This window comes from Trichechus manatus, unplaced genomic scaffold, assembly GCF_000243295.1.
Source record: "Trichechus manatus latirostris isolate Lorelei unplaced genomic scaffold, TriManLat1.0 scaffold00189, whole genome shotgun sequence".
Classification (NCBI taxonomy): Eukaryota; Metazoa; Chordata; class Mammalia; order Sirenia; family Trichechidae; genus Trichechus; species Trichechus manatus.
Genome location: NW_004444125.1, coordinates 3,232,722 through 3,250,321, shown reverse-complemented (window position 1 = coordinate 3,250,321; position 17,600 = coordinate 3,232,722).

The window sequence follows — 17,600 nt, the reverse complement described above, 5'->3', positions numbered from 1 at the left end:
CTTAGGGCCATAGTCTCCGGGGTTCCTCCAGTCTCTGTCAGACCAGTAAGTCTGATATTCTTTGTGAATTCCATTTTTTGTTCTACATTTTTCCCCCCGGCTCTGTCGGGGATGCATCTACTTTGTTCAGACAGGTCATCCAGACCCAAAATGTTTCTGCCACTTGAGCAAGGTTACACAGCTGCTAAGTGGCAAAGCATAGACTCATTACAGCTTTCAGGCCCAAGATGACATCAAGAGGCCACTGGAATGAGGGTGAGACAGGGCGATTGCCCGTTCTCACTGTTTTTAATTTACAGAGACCTCTGTGTTCCAGAAGGCGTCGTCAAGCTGCCAGGGCCTCTGGTTGTCACGCATGTCATCAGTCCCGCAGACCGCAGCCCCTTCCCCTAACTGGGTCCCACTTAGGGAAGACCTCTGCCCCAGGGGCTCTGCCTCCTCCCGGCATCCTTCTCACCGAAGCCCTCCCCTTCGCAGAGGCAGGCGCCCAGTGGCCCCGGGCAGGAATGCACCTGGAGGTTCGCGGCCAGTACTCAGCCCAACGCTGGGCGGGCACGCGCCTCTGCGAGCCAGAGCCGCACGGGCCGCCCCTTTCCCGCCCAGCGCGCCCCACCGTGTGGTCGGAGCAGGAACTGCGGCCGCGGGAACTAAGCGCCACTCGTCCCTCGGGCTCCCCGCCTAGCCCTTGCTGGATTCAGAGGAGCAGATATTTTTTCTTGGAGGGGCAGAAAATTTTTTTGCCACCTCACTCCCTACCCCGCTCCTGCGCAGACCACTCGCCTTCTTAGGCCTGATCCTCACGGAGCATCACCTCTGGGCGAAGAATCTGGCTTCCTTCCCCTCGGGGTGCCCTCCATCAAGGGAGCAAACCCAGAGGGAAGTGCCAGAATGCATAGCCCCGTGACCTATGCCAAACAGGAGCAAGGGCAGGGGTAGGGAAGGGGTGTTCACAGAGGAAATGACACCAGAGATCCGTGAGGGCACGGGGATAGGACAGAAACCTTCCACGGGGAGAGAAGAACAAAAATGGGGCCAAAGGTTGGACTAGGTTCTACCCCAGGGTCCAGGGAAGGGCCACAGGCAGGGCTGGGTCAGGGACACCCTTCAGTGCCCCGTTGATGATCTGGGACTCTTTCTGGAGGTTACCGTTTCTCAAACAAAAGGGGGATGGCACCCCTACTTTCAGAGGCATTTGGTGATATGCTAAGGAAATCTGGAAGTTACAAGATAAATGTGGCTTGCCTTTCCTAGTTTACTTGATAGTACATAATTAAATACATAAATTTAAAAAAATTAAAAATTAATGCAGTATGGAATCTATAATGCAAAATCCCTGTGCATTTTAAAGCTGAAACAGGAGACTTTCATTCATTTGAGGTGCAGTAGGCTGCTTCAGAATGTGTCCCCAAGTACCAGGACACCATTCTCTCTGCCATGCCCTGAAAGTGCACCCGTGGAAATGCTGAGAAGCCGTGGGGAGCACTTGGCGAGGAGGCTTTAAGCAGTAGCACAGGGAGGTCAGATGGTATTTTATAAAGATCACTCTGGCTGCTCCAGTGCAGGAGAATGGTCAGGAGTCAAAGGAAGGGGCTAGGGGGCTGCTGCCTTGGTTGGGGAAGAGATGTGAAGACGTGGGGTCTCTGGGAGCTGGAAAAACCCTACCAGCTCAGAGGAAGGTCTTTTTACCAACAGAATTCCCGCTCTGCAGAGGCTGAGCAGTTGGAGCCACCCCTCCCTGTAGAACTCCACCCAGATTTCACTCTGTCTGCTGGAGGTCCACCCGGCACCACATCAGTAGACCCTGTGAGACCTTTCCCAGAAAAGCCTTACCCTTGGCATGGAGGCCAGAGCTCCCAATTCATCCTCCGAGAAGAAGAGAGGAGAGCCATGCCAATCAAAGGTTACATGTGAGAGGAAGTCAATGCCCTGGAAAAGAGTGCTTCAACTCAGGCTGACCTTGAGTGAGTGTGGCATTGACATTGACCAGGAATAATTGGGCATTATCATTCTGTGCTTAGAATTGGGTTAAGTGCCACAGACACACCACAACATGTGGACTGTGATCAAAGGGCCCTCAGTCTTAGAGAGACAAATCAAACCTGTATAAACTGAATGAATGGAATTAAATGCTAAGCTGAAGGAAAGAGCAGCCACCTGGGAATCAGTGGACCAGGTCTGAGTCCAACTCTGCCACTGACTTGCTGTGTGTCCTAAGGCGAGTCATTGCCCCTCTCTGGGCCTCAGGTTCCTCATGGGTATAATTAGAATGGTGAAGTAAGCCATGAATTCTTCAGTTGCAAGCATTGTGTCTTGTTCTTCTCCATTTCCCCAGTTCCTGGCTCAGTGAATGGTGAATGAATGAAGGAGTCAGATGACCCCTGAGGCCACTGAAGGCTCCCATGATCTTATTTTCCATCTAATCTCTTTTGTCCCACAATCTTCAGGGCTAGGAGGTTCTTCAACTTCTGCACTCCAGTAATTATGGCTGTGAGCAGGGTTATCCAAACAAAGCAACCAAGGAAGAAACCAGAACAAACCCTGGAGCTTGTTCCTTGAACTTCCAGAATCCCTCACCTGAGGCTCCAACTAGTCTGAATCCCCAAAGCTTCACGGAGATTTAGTATCATGAGTACAGATTCAGACATGGCATAGGGAGGCCTTAGTGATTAATAGCTAAAGGCAGAAGTCTGGTCTAAATTAGTGGAAAGTTTGAACTAGAATGTGCTACAATACTAAATCTAGACCCTATCTCTGTAAAACAGAAGGGCAAACAATGGGAAGAAGTGTGTTCCCTGTGTCAGTCAAAATTTCTTTGCCCAGTTTTCTGAGTTTTAGAAAATCTTGAGAGGCAGACGGGATACTTTTTGAGTAAAGAGTTTCAAATAAGGACACATGTCTTCTGCCTTGGCAGGTGTTGAATGAATGAATGAATACGTGTAGTGCCTGGCAAGTAGTGAGCACTGTTATCTTTATAAAATGTAAATCCATTGTGAAATATACTGTATCATTCATTCACTTTGTTTGACCATTTCTGGCTAAGTCTATGGAGCCCTGGTGGCACAGTGGTTAAGAGCTATGGCTGCTTTCCAACTGCTCCCTGGAAACCCTATGGAGTTCTACTCTGTCCTATAGGATCTCTATGAGTCGGAACTGACTCAACGGCACCTAAGAACAGCAACAGCAACAACAACAGCTTAGTCTACAGCATGTCCTTCATCAAAGTGATGCAGACATCTCTTAGGGGGCAGTCCATTTTCAGAGTGGTGATTGAGCCGTTCTCCTCTAGCAACTATCTGCAGAGTCCTGAACACAAGGCAAGAATAACAATGTGAGGTTCCATCTGGCACCGCCCTGTCTCAGGATTTTTCTCCTGTGTCTGTCAACTGGCTGGAAATGTCAGGAAATAAGGTCAGGTGCCTCACCATTTCCATCACTCAGCCCCATCACCTTGGCCCCTTGTAATGCTATGTTGCCTCTGGATCAGATTTCTGGGCTGCTGGAACCAATGTATAGAGATCAGGGCCTTTCTGGTTGAGCCCACCCTTGTCTGAGCATCCCAGCCTGGGCTGGACTGCCCAGCTCACCCCAAAAGGGTGACATTTCTGTTCCTCAAGATCCTATTTAAAAACATAACACTGCTGTTAAAATAGGAGAATATAACAGGACTCTCCCTCATTGTGGTAAATAATTCATTAAACATAGGCAGACAAATATATTTACAGGCATTGTTTCATACTCGTTTATAAGTCATTTTCTAACACAGGAACATAAGCAGAGTTGTGGGACATTAGAGCTGGTAGAACCCTTAGAATTGTAGTCCAATCCTCGCCATCTTAAAGATGGAGAAGTTGTAGCCCCAAAAAAAACCCAAACCCGTTGCCGTTGAATCTGACTCATAGTGACCCTATAGCCCAGATAATCCAATTCAACAAACACTGAGCTCCTACGAGATGGCAAGTAAAATCACACAGCGTGAGATGCTAGAGATCGATTGACAGGGTGTTATCTTAGATAGGATGTTCAGAGAAAGTCTCTCTGAAAGGTGATTTTTGAGTAAAGGCCTGAAGAAAGAGAAGAAAGAAGTCATGTGACATTTGGGGAAGAATGTTCCAGGCAGAGGGAACAGTAAGTGCAAAGGACCTGAGGTCAGAGGATGCCTGGCATGTTCAAGAAACAGGAGCAAAGCAGTGTGGCCAGAACATAGGGTATAAAAGGCAGAGTGGTAGGAGGTGAGGTCAGAGAGGGGGCAGGGTGATTCTGTAGGGCCTCAGAGTCACTTAAGGACTTGAGATTTTGATCTGAGTGAAATGAGAAGCCATTAGCAGGTTTTATGCAGAGACGTCACATGATCTGACTTAGATAGTAATTCCAGTCGCTACATGGAGTGTAGACCAGGGCTGGAGGGCTGGGGGAAAGCAAGGAGATGAGTTAGGAGGCTCTCAATATTAGTTCAGATTAAAGATGATGATGGCTGGGGCGAGGGTGATCATAGAACAGATGGTGAGAAGTGGTCAGAGTCTAGATATATTTTGAAAGTAGAGTCTTGCTAAAAGGAATGTGACCCAGGTCACATACAACTAGAAAATGACGCAGCTGGGATTAGGGCTCAGGTCTACTGATTGCCTGGCCCATGACTGAGTGTTTTGCATATATTCTTTCTAAATCTTGCCACATCAAGGCAGGTATGTTCTTAGTCCAGGCTTACAGATGAAGAAACTGAAACTAAGAAAGACAAAGTTATCTTCCAAGGTCACACACATAGTTAGTGGCTGTCTCAGAACCACACCTGTCAGACTCCAAAACCCCATTTGCCAAAGCTCAGGATAACACTAATGGCCACTTCCTTCCCATAAATCAAAACCAGCACTGTCATGGGGCCAGCCCCAGGGGGTGTGGACTGATGTCAATATACCCAAAAATCTCCTGCCCTAAAATAAACCCATTTGGTGACTCTTCCCCTTGTCTGAAATCCCCATCATTAGAAATTCATCTCTGCGGGTTAAGGCATTGAACGCCACTGTCTACAGTGTGAAAAGAGTGACTCATTAACTTGTAATGAACCTTAAGGCTGTAAGGAGATGATTGTGGGATTCAGGGAGCAGAAAGCAAAGTGCCAGGGAGGAGCCCTCTGTATGGCAAGGGATGGGTCAAGGACAGGTTTGTTTCTTGGGACAGTCAAGAAACCTTTGCTCAGTGAGAGTGAAGAACACACCAAAGACACAAGGAAAATATTAGCCCAAAAGACAGAAAGGGCCACATAAACCAGAGACTCCATCAGCCTGAGACCAGAAGAACCAGGTGGTGCCCGGCTACCACCCATGACCACCCTGCCAGGGAACACAACAGAGAATCCCTGATGGAGCAGGAGAAAAGTGGGGTGAAGAACTCAAATTCACTTAAAAAGACCAGACTTAACGGTCTGACTGAGACTGGAGGGACTCCAGAAGACATGGCCCCAGGACTCTCTGTTAGCCCAGAACTGAAACCATTCCTGAAGCCAACTCTTCAGACATAGATTAGAATGGACTATAAGACATAAAATGATACTCGTGAAGAGACCGCTTCTTAGCTTGAGTAGATACATGAAACTAAATGGGCAGCTTCTGTATGGAGGCCAGATGAAAAGGCAAAAAGGGACAGGAGCTGGCTGAATAGACATGGGAAATCTGGGGTGGAAAGGAGGAGCATGCTGTCATATTACAGGGAGAACATCTAGGGTCATATAACAATGTGTGTATAAATTTTTGTATGAGAAACTAATTTTAACTGTAAACTTTCACTTAAAGCACAATAATAATAAAAAAACTGAATTGACATACATTTAAAAAAACCCTTCTTTTTTTTTTCTTTCTGTTTTCCTTTTATTTACTTTGATTGGGATCATCACTTGACTAAGATGATAACATCCAAAAAAAAAGAAAAGCAATCTTTGCTCAGCTCAGAATGAGAGAAAATATTTGGAAACGATATATCAGATAAGGGTTTAATATTCAGAATATATAAAGAACTCTTAAAACTCAACAACGAAAAGACTGACAAGCTAACAACCCAATTAAACAATGGGCAAAGAACTTGAATAGACATTTCTTCAAAGAAGCTATACAAATGGTCAACAAGCACATGAAAAGATGCTCAACATCATTAGTCATTAGGGTCATGCAAATAAAAACCACCATGAGACACCACTGTGTACTCACTGGGATGACTATTATAAAAAACAAACAAAACCAGGAAAGAAGAGGTGTTAGGGAAGATGTGGAGAAATTGGAATACCCATACATGGCTGGTGGGAATGTAAAATGGTACAGCTGCTGCGGGAAACAGTTTGGCAACTCCTCAAAAAGCTGGACATAGAATTACCATATGACCCAACAATATACTCAAAAGAACTGAAAGCATAGACTCAGACACAAGTACACCAATGTTCATAGAAACATTATTCACCAAAAGGTAGAAACAACCCAAGTGTCCATCAACTAATGAGTGGATAAACAAATGTGCTATATCCATACAATGGCATGTTATTCAGCTATAAAAGCGAAATGAAGCTCTGATACAAGCCACCACATGGATGAACATTGAAAACTTCATATATAGTGAAATAAAGCAGACACAAGAAGACAAATATTATATGATCCCGCTTATATGAAATATCTTGAATAGGTAAATCCATTGAGACAAAAGATTAGTGGGTTCCAAGGGATGGGGGGAGGAGGGAATGAGAGAGTTTAAAAAAAAATCACTATTAAGAGAATTACATAAAATAAATACCAGATTTTGGGCTACCATAAAAAATTCTCAGTTCCAATTCTTAATATACTACAAATCGATAGATACAACTCACATAAACATATTGATTTTTTAAAAAGCATCTAAACGTGTAACAAGTGGAAACAGACAGAATGTTTGGTCTGGCTAGTGGAGCCCATACACTCAGAAGCCTGTCTGCAGCTGCTCCTACCCTGAGGGGTTAGCTCAAGCTGCTTGTTTCTCTTTAGAGCCCAGAGAGTGGTCTGACAGGCAAGCAGGAAGGAGAAGAATTACGTTGATGCTGGAGCCCTGGTGGTGCCATGGTCAAGAGCTCGGCTGTTAACCAAAAGGTTGGCAGTATGAATCCATCAGCCATTCCTTAGAAACCCTATGGGGCTGTTCCACTCTGTCCTCTAGGGCCACTATGAGTCAGAACCGACTCATGGTTTGCTTTTTTGGTTTCAGGTTTATGCTGGTAAAATTCAAGTTGCCATTACACCACAGTGACACGTGAGGGCACCCTTACCAATCAGCATACTTTTTTTGTAGCGATGAATACAGGGATTACCAATATAAATGTCAGTTTGATTCACCACATTAAAAGAAAATAAGCTTCTAGCCTCTTGTCAGCGATGATGTAATTTTTTTTACATCATCTTTTGTGTTTCTCTGGCCCAAAGTACGTTCCAATAAACACGCACTGTGTACTTGTTTATAGACTCCACACTGGTGGGTGGTGTGCCTGGGTAAGGCACTCTGTGACCCCACCCACTCTGGTCCCTCAAGAGAGCCTTGCAGAAAAGCAAGACGTCATGCATCTCACCCAGCATCTCTTGAAGAGGGCTGTTGAAACGCTGGCCTCCTGTAGAGCCCTGGTGATGATGGAAGGAAACGTGTACTATGTGGTGCTTCCATAGAAACATCAGTGCTGTGGTTGGCCACTCCCAGTTATGGCTGACATCGGACACATTGCTTTGGGATGTCATAAGGCTGTTTTTCTTGGTTCTTAACTCTGTCCCATCCCTGTGGTTATCAATGCCCGAGACTGGTTCATAACAACTTATTGGGGTCAGGGATCTGGCTTCCTCCAATGCCTCCTTGAGTGCCCTTGGGCTAGTTGTGTGTCCTTCTGGGTCACAGTTTCCTCACCTTTCAAAGGGTAGTATCTGCCTAGGTCAGAACACTGTTATGAGACTCAGACGGCACAATGATGTGACGGGCATTGTCAACCACAGGACATAAAAGTACTAAGTATATATATTTATGGACTTCTCTTTCCTCTCCTACTCTGTGAGGTAATGGCAGGTTTTTTGGTAGGGAAAGGGCGTAGTTTGTTCTGTGCTTTAGAAAGATTTCTCTGGTAACTGGTGAGAAGGATTTATTGGAGAACAAAACTGACAAAGGGGCATGAATTAGGAGGTAGTTATAAGAGGCCAGGTGCCTTGGTGGCTCAGTGGTTAAGAACTCAGCTGCTAACCAAAATGTTGGCAGTTCCAATTCACCAGCAGCTCCTTGGAAACCCTGTGGGGCAGTTCTACTCTGTCCTATAGGGTCGCTATGAGTTAGAATTGACTCGAAGGCAATGGGTAGAAGAAGCCAGTCAAGGGATGGTGAAAGCCACCTTAGGGTGGTGATAAGAATGGAAGGGGCCAGAAGGGTGAGAAACTTCAGAAGCAGAATGTAGGAGGCTTTGTAACTGAATGGAGGGAGTGAGGAAGGGGCTAAAGCAGGAATAGCCCAGAACAACTTCCAGGATTCCTGGAGGGGAAGGGGTAACATGTTCTTCAAGATGGGGGTCACTTTTCTCACTGGTTCCCGCCGCTCTGAATTTGCTCAGTTCCAGATGGTGGTGCAGGCTTTGTGACTAACAGCACCTGAGGGCTCTCAGGTGGACCTCAGTGGTTCCAACAGAATCTTCAGCAGCCAGGGACTTTCTGGCTCAGTAGGATGGGCACACACTCCCACAAACAGGGAAATAATTCATTAAACACAGACAGACAAACATATTTACAGATACTATTTCTTTCTCATTTACAAGTCATTTCCCAGCACAGGGACATAAGCAGAGTTATGGGACATTACAGCTGATGTTGTTGCGTGCCCTCAAGTTGGTTCCAACTCATAGCGATCCTACAGGACAGAGTAGAACTGCCCCATACGGTTTCCAAGGAGCGGTTGATGGATTTGAACTGCCGACCTTTTGGTTAGCAGCCGAGCTCTTAACCACTATGCCACCAGAGCTGGTAGGACCCTTAAAAGATGGAGTAACGGTTGCTTAGATAATCCAGTCCAACCTAATTTAACAAACATTGAGCACCTGCGATGTTGCAAGTAAAATCAACCAGAGTAAGATGCTAGAGACTGATGAGTGGGTTATCTTAGTTGTTCAGGGAAAGTCTCTCTTATAAGGTGAGACTTATGGGCACCCAGGCACCTCCTTGACATAAAGAACCTTAGCTAGGGCAGAGAGTAGACTGCAGAACTCCCTTTCTAAAGTAAACTTATACTTTGATTCCTACTCCAGGCAGATTTAACTGAATGTATCTTCTCACTTTTCTCTCATAACCTGCTTCCCTGGATACATTCTAGCTCTACAAGATCTGATTACATCTGGGAGAAATGGTATTTTTATCTATATTCAGAGGATAGAATAAAGTACCTATTGGCATAGGAAATCAATTAAATATTTCAGTAAAATTTTCCAGAACTGAAGGATAAGTGTCTGCATTGAAAGGACCCTTTCCAGCACAATGCATGGAAATGGATACACAGCAAGGTAAGTCATTGTGCAATTTCAGAACACTAGGGAAAAAATATTTAAGAGCTTCCAGAGAGAAAAAAAAGATGTTAGAACATACAAGGAGGCACAAATCAAAATGGCTTCAGATTTCTCACTAGGAACATTCTGAAGGCAATGGAACAATATTTTCAAAATAATAAAAGAAAATGATTTCCAACCTAGAATTCTATACCCAGCTCAACTATCAATCAACTACAAAGTTAGAAGAAAGATTTTTTCCAGATAATAAAGTGTCAAAAAAATTTTACCCCCAGTGCAGCTTTTCTCAGGAAGCTACTGGGGAATATGCTTCACCAAAATATAAGGGTAAAACAAGGAAGAAATGGCAAGGGATTTCTACCCCAGGAGAGAGGGGTGAAGAGACTGGAGCAGGGCTTCAGGAGGGACTCCCTAGGAATATGAAATTGATAGGACATCACAGCCTTCTGAAGATCTTGAAAGGAGGTTTATATACTTGACAGACTTTGGGGTTTAACTAGTGGTAAGTACTTAGAAAGCTAAATCAAGCAAGACAAAATGAAACAAAACAAAACAAAAGAAATAAGAATGATTAATTTCAGGAAAAGCACAAAAATAAGCAAGAAAGACAAAGTTACCATAGTATACTATATAATTCAGCTGTGATATCCTTGACATAGTGATAATAATGAAAAACAAATATTGACCCAACTAAAATTATAATATTTGAAAGGATAAGACAGTACGTATGTTTATGTATAGAGAGAGGTAGTGAAATCCTCATCTTCTATGGTGAGGATTCAATGAATGACATTAAAACTGGAAAATCAAGTAGTAATGATATAAAGCTGATATTTAGACCTATGGAAGTAAATACGGGCAGTCCTTGAGTTCCAAAAATCCGAACATTCGACTTAAGGACAACTAGTACTTGCCCTTTAATGTTATATAATTTTTTTATGTAAGTTTGTCCTCACTCTGAAGTGAATGAACCAACCCCTAGTCACAACAAATCATTCATCACAATCATCTTCACTTGCTGCATGTACAGTTTTTAAACAATTGAAAAGCCTTCAAGCCTTTTCTTGCAGTAAACCAAACCCAAACCCACTGATGTCAAGTCGATTCTGACTCATGGAGACATTGTAAGACAGGCTAGAAGTGCCCCATAAGGTTTCCAAGGCTGTAAATCTTTACAGAAGCAGACTGCCACATCTTTCTCCCAAAGAGTGGCTGGTGGGTTCGAACCGTTGACCTTTCAATTAGCAGCTGAGGACTTAACCACTTCGCCACCAGGGCTCCTTTTTCTTGCACTAAAAGTAAGGCTAAATAAGAACCATATGCACCTGTTCTGACTTCCCTACAAATTCTTAAAAGACTCAATTAGGAATGGATCTCGTTCATAATCTGGGGTCTGCTGTACCAAAAGAACCAGCAAAGAGATTGAAGAGAAGGAAAAGGTAAGAGCTGGGACTACAAGCATCCTTTTTAAACTATGAGTATGTATAACTGATAAAAGTGAAAACTCACGTTAAACACACTCTGCCCTCTGTCAGCCATTCAGTATTCTGTGTGACATGGCCATAGGATGTGGAACCAGGGATATCACTGCTCATGTCAGATGGATCCTGGCTGAATGCAGAGAATACCAGAAAGATGTTTACCTCTGTTTTATTGACGATGCAAAGGCATTCGACTGTGTGGATCATAAAAAATTAGGGATAACTTTGCAAAGAATGAGAATTTCAGAACACTTAATTGTGCTCATGAGGGACCTATACATAGATCAAGAGGTGGTAGTTCAAATAGAACAAGAGGATACTGCGTGGTTTAAAGTCAGGAAAAGTGTGCGTCAGGGTTGAATCCTTTCACTATACTTATTCAATCTGTATACTGAGCAAATAATCTGAGAAGCTGGACTATATGAAGAAGAACGGGGCATCAGGATTGGAGGAAGACTCATTAACAACCTGCAATATACAGATGACATAACCTTGCTTGCTGAAAGTGAAGAGGACTTGAAGCACCTACTGATGAAGATGAAAGACTACGGCCTTTAGTATGGATTACACCTCATCATAAAGAAAACAGAAATCCTCATACCTGGACCAGCAACATCATGATAAATGGAGAAAAGATTGAAGTTGTCAAGGATTTCATTTTACTTGGATCCGCAATCAATGTCCATGGAAGCAGCAATCAAGAAATCAAACAATGCATTGCACTGGGCAAATCTGCAAAAGACCTCTTTAAAGCATTAAAAATGCAAAGATGTCACTTTAAAAACTAAGGTGCGCCTCATCCAAGCCATGGTGTTTTCAGTCGCCTCATATGCATGCAAAAGTGGGACAATGAATAAGGAAGACTGAAGAAGAATTAATGCCTTTGAATTATGGTGTTGGCAAAGAATATTGAATATACTATGGACTGCCAAAAGAATGAACAAAGCTGTCTTGGAAGAAGTACAGCCAGAGTGCTCCTTAGAAGCAAGGATGGTGAAACTACATTTCACATTCTTTGGACATGTTATCATCAGGAAGGATCAGTCCCTGGAGAAGGACATCATGCTTGGTAAAGTAGAGGGTCAGCAAAAAAGAGAAAGACCCTCAATGAGATGGATTGACATAATGGCTGCAACAATGGGCTCAAGTATAACAACGATCGTGAGGATGGCGCAGGACCGGGCAGTGTTTCGTTCTGTTGTACATAGGGTCACTGTGAGTCAGAACCGACTCGACAGCACCTAACAACAACAAGCTTATTTTCTACTGCCCATCATACCACCCACATACCCATGATGCCTCAGCCTTGATTTTTATCTTCTGGAAGTCTCACCTCTTTCTAGAATGCATCCTCCTGTCTGTCTGCTGCAAAACTTCCTAACAAAAGTCAGCTTGAACTCAACCTTATCCAAGAAGGCTTCCAAGATCACACAGACTCTGCCCCCACCCACCTCCCAAGCAGGAATGAATTTTTCCAGCTTCCTGATCCATATTCCAGGCACAGTGACCAAGGTTTTCCCCACACATTACAGTCTATGTGTGAGGCTAGTCTGCCTCCCCACTAGGCCGTAGGATCCTGAAAGCAGCCTCTTTGTAGATCTCCCCTGCAGGGCTCAGCACCACTGTATCTGGCCCTCCTTGACTTGTTGAATCTTAGCTCTGTCAGCATCAGGGCCAGACTCATGCATGGGGTGTGATATCAGGAGCTCTTGAAACCTCAAACCTGGGCTCTGATGGTAACTGACCTTGACTTCCTCCAGCCCCTCAGGATCAAGAAGGCCTTCCTTCCCCTGCTGGACTCACCAACAAGCTCCTCACAAGCTGCCCCTCACTCACTGGCCAATCCCGACACTCCCCATCACAGCTCTGTCCCTCTTCCTCTAGGTTCTCAGCCTTATTAGGAGGCAAGGGCTCACATTTAATGGGAAAAGGTGGAGGGATAATTTATTGAGATGTTAATATGTGCTCTTCCAGTGTTTCCCCCTTCTCCATTACAAGTAGGTAACCAGACCCTTGGTATGTCCTTCCCTGAGGGGTTTTTGCAAGGCAGGTTAGATTTGTCTTTAATAAAACCCAGCCTCATGGAGGAGATTGTGCCAGATGTCCTGGAGGGTAGCACCTTTGAAAGCAGCGCTGGGGAGAGAGAATTTTTCTCCCCCAGTTTGGAGAGAGATCACAGTGAAGCCAATGAACAAAAGGCCTGCCCCCATGGTGCACTGGGCCACCAGGACCCCAGACCCAGGGAATTCCAGCTTTGTCAGATAGTCCTGAACTGGGAATATTATACAGAAAGTGCAGAACTGCCTAACCTGAATCGTCCAGGTCAGACTGTCTGAGGTAGTAGGTGTCTAGTGGTAAACAGTGAGGACTAGCTTCCACATTGCATAAGATGCCAGGTGTCTTAATTATCTAGTGCTGCTATAATAGAAATACCACAAATGGAAGGCTTTAACAAAGAGAAATATTCTGTCTCAGTTTAGGAGGCTAGAAGTTCAAATTCAGGGTGCCAGCTCCAGGGGAAGTCTTCCTTTTTCTGTAGCCTCTAGGGGGAAGGTCCTTGCCATCAATCTTCCCCTGGTCTAGGAGCTTCTCAGAGCAGGAATCCCAGGTCCAAAGGATGCACTGTGCTCCCAGAGCTTCTTTCTTGGTGGTATGAGGTTCCCCTTCTCTTTTTTATATCTCAAAAGAGATTGACTCAAAACACAATCTATTTTTGTAGACTGAGCCTGGCCTCACTAACATAACTACCTCTAATCCTTCCTCATTAACATCATAGAGGTAGGATTTACAACACAGAAAAATCACGTCACAGACAAAATGGGAGATAAACACACAATACTGGGAATCATTGCCTAGTCGAGTTGACACACATTTTTGGGAGACACAATTTAATCCATAACACCAGGTCTTGGCATAGTCCTAAAGGGGTGTGAGAGTGCTGGGGGTAGATTAAAGTTGATCTAAAAGATCCACATGCACTTTGTGGGTCTCAGAGCTGACTGTTCTCATGGCCTACCTGGAACTGATCTTGCCATGGGCTGGGCTATCAGTGACACATGGAGAAAGCTTTTGTTCTGGGGTGGCCATGCCCAAGAGGATGGTGCCCCGACTGGATGCTAAGAAGTGCTGAGACTCACTGGCAAAGCACTATAAATGACCACAGTTGGTTTAGACTAAGATTCATCCCTTGAAGCTGGGAAGAATCCTATTCCCTGAATTCATAGCCGCCTGAGTCCTGACCGAGGCAGAAAGTGGGGTAGAGAAAGCTGCAGGATGGGGAGCTACCCGCTCACCTTTAGCATATCTAAAGTACATTGTATGCTGCCATTAAACTGAGAGGAAGGAAAGACAGATGAGCAACCTGTTCTTTCTGACTATAAAAGTAACACAGGGAGGAGAGAGGAGCACAGTGGTTCCTAAGCCTGGGGCAAATGTGTCTGGGCCTGTGTAGTTCACTGGTAGGGAGGGCCACCAGGAATCTCCACTCAAATTTGAGGAGAAGGTGTATCCTTGAAAAGAAAGCCCAGCCATGACAAATTTGAACCTATAAGGACCCCACAGCCCTAGAAAAGGAAGAATGATGGGTGGTAACAGAGGGGCCCTCACTGAGATTTATTGCCTTGCCTAGCACCCCCATGTCCTCAATAGTTACGTTCGCTCATAGTTAAGTTAGAATAGGATGAGGGGCTTCACTAAGTTTCTGCGAATTATTGGGGCACAGGCTTTGAAACCATGTGGCACAGTGTGACACTTGTCCTGGAACCATGTGGCATGAGGATCCCAGAGACCACAGTGCCATGGCAGCACCTCATGAGAACCCCAGTTCACCACTCTGAGGGGCCTGTAGTGATGGCAGTGCTTCCCAGGAATGGCAGTGGGGCCTAGCAATGGCAGCTGTGTCTGTGGAAGACCACGGTGCCATTCTGGCACCTCATGGAGAAACCCAGCTCACCATCCTGGGGGTCCCACGGTGACGACAACACAGGAATGGCAGTGGGGCCCAGCAGCGGCAGATCCTTGGTGGGTAACAGAAGCAGTGGGAGATATCTTTGTGTGAAGTCTCTCCACAGGGAACTTCAGCTGGCCTCTGCCAGAACTTGCAGTATCCATCTGTCACAGGGGGTTGCTATGAGTCGAAAACAACTCGACAGCACCTAACAACAACAGCCTTCTCTGGGCAGATGAATCATGAAAAGGCGTGCCCAGCCCCCACCCCTGGTCTGAAGCAGAGCTGACAAATGGGGCTCACCTCGCTTGCTCCTAGGCCAGGCGCTGGCCTTGGACATCAGTGAGACACCAGAGGAGGCCTTGAAGGCTCAGGAAATTTGATGCAGAGAGAAATCAGACCCAGAGGTTCATGTAAATGTCCTTCCTTTGGATGAGGCTGTTGAGTCACACTGGCCACACCAGGGCCTTTGCTAGATGCTGGAGCCAGCTGCCCCCTCAGCAGCCTGGGGACCCAACCATGGTGAATACAATTTATGCTGACAAATGTTATTGCTTTCTCTGCAGCTTGGACTCAGGGATTCCATTTCTCTTCACAAGACGCAACAAGGCAGATTTCTGAGGCTCAAAGCCCCTGGAAATCCCCTGAGCACTGGAAAACCATTCATTAATGGATACACATTCAAGAATATTTCTTGAGCACCTTCTCTGCCTCCTCCTTGCCCTCAGAAAGCAAAACCAAACTGCAGTGTGTAAAAAGGCAAAATGAGCGACTGAGTCCCTCCTGCTCTGCCCATGTGGGCCAGATGCTGTAATTCCTTGCAGCTGTCCCTCCTGGCGCCAAGCCTCACCTCCCTTGGGTGGGATGCTTCCACTGCATGCCAGACAGCTGTTTTATATTGTTTCTTTCCAGCAGTCATTTCCAGCATAAGTCCCATGATACTCCTCCACTTTGCTCTATCTTTTGCAACATCCCTGTCACATTGGCTCAGGACTAGGCTCTGCCCTTATCTTAAAGGTCATAACAGAAAGTGATCACAATAGAAGGAGAAGGGGTGGGGGTGGGGGAGGATAGAGGTCAGATAAAGTTTCAGGGAGAAGGTGGGTTTGAAGGACTAGGTTTCTCAAGAGGTCGACATGGTAGAGGAAGGGTGCTTTAGACATAGATGGCAGCATGTGCAGAGCAGGATGCCCCCTTGGGATGTGGCATTGACCCCTGCATGGTGTTTCAACACATATAAGCACAACATGCATGCTATTACCACACACCCACATCTGTATACGAGGGTCTTCCTAAGGCTGAACTCCAAGAACTTTCACACTTCCATTAGTGGGGAAGGGGTTGCAAGCAGCTTCTTGGTGGAGCTTGGAGGTGGAGGCTTCAATTATTATCCTTTAGGAAAGGTCCTTCCTTCCTTCCTTCTCTCTCTCCTTTCCTCCTTCCTTCCTTCTTTCAGTCTTCCTTCCTTGCTGCCTTCCTCACCAAAAAGGGTCCTGGAGTTTTACAAATATAATGTAATCATTGTTCTGTGGAAAACTACAGTTATGATTAACTCATGAAGGATTGTGTATAGATGTATCTGAACTATGACACCAAAGCTGTTGGGATTTTGTAAAGGTTGGTGATGGTGGTAGGGCCCAGAAACAAGGGAAAAGAAAATCTTCCAGAAGTGTGTAGGGTAGGTGATGACATGGTGCCTTAGTGGTTGCTTACTCCAGAGGAGATTGGGGGGTCACTGGGTAGACATATTACCCCAGACAGTGTGTGATCTTTTTAAAGTGTTTTTTTTTCCCAGCATTCAAAAGTACATAAACAACACATACACACCAACATGTAATTGCATAACATTGGTTTAAAGTAAAAGATCACGTTCTAAACAACAAAAATATAAAAGCGGCCCCATCAGTAAGTATAAATTAATAGCTGAAATGTGTAAGTATATATTGTCAATAAAATCTATATATTTTATCCCTTCCTTAAGCTGGTGCTCTGGCATGTTGTGGAGGAATCTGGCAACACTGAGCAGAGAGAGATTCCCTGGGGGCATGCAGGGGCATGCAGAGGGAAAAAGTTGAGGGGGGGCTGCTTTCGTGAGGGACTCTGTGAGAGGCAGTTTTGGGAAGAGCACTTGTTTCCCTTGTCCCCACAGAACCCAGAGCCCTGCAGCAGTGGGGCCTTGGTGGTCTGCAGGAGTCACATCCTTGGGGCCCCATCACATAGTACTTCAGGTGGCTTAGTGGACACTGAGGGGAGAGCCAGAGCAGGAGAAAAGAGCACCACGAATGCCAAGGGCATCTGTAGTGGACTGACTGGACTGACAGGCTTGGGAATGCACGTGGGTCCACTTTCAGAGGCACCTAGAAAAATAACCAAGAGACCAAACACAGGCGTACAGAGATGCTAAGGTCCTACCTCATGCTGGTGGAGGCTTAGTGTAATTGAAATTTTGGTATCAGTCCAAGGATATCTTTTTTATACTGCATTGATAAAAATAGGAGACAGCAGCTACACTTGCATGCACACACACATACCCCTGCACACTCATACACACACACGTCCATACCTCCAAACACACACAGGATGTGTCTGACTCAGCTCTGAAGAAAGAAAGTCCTCTCTGGTTTGATGGACACCCAAAGAAGTC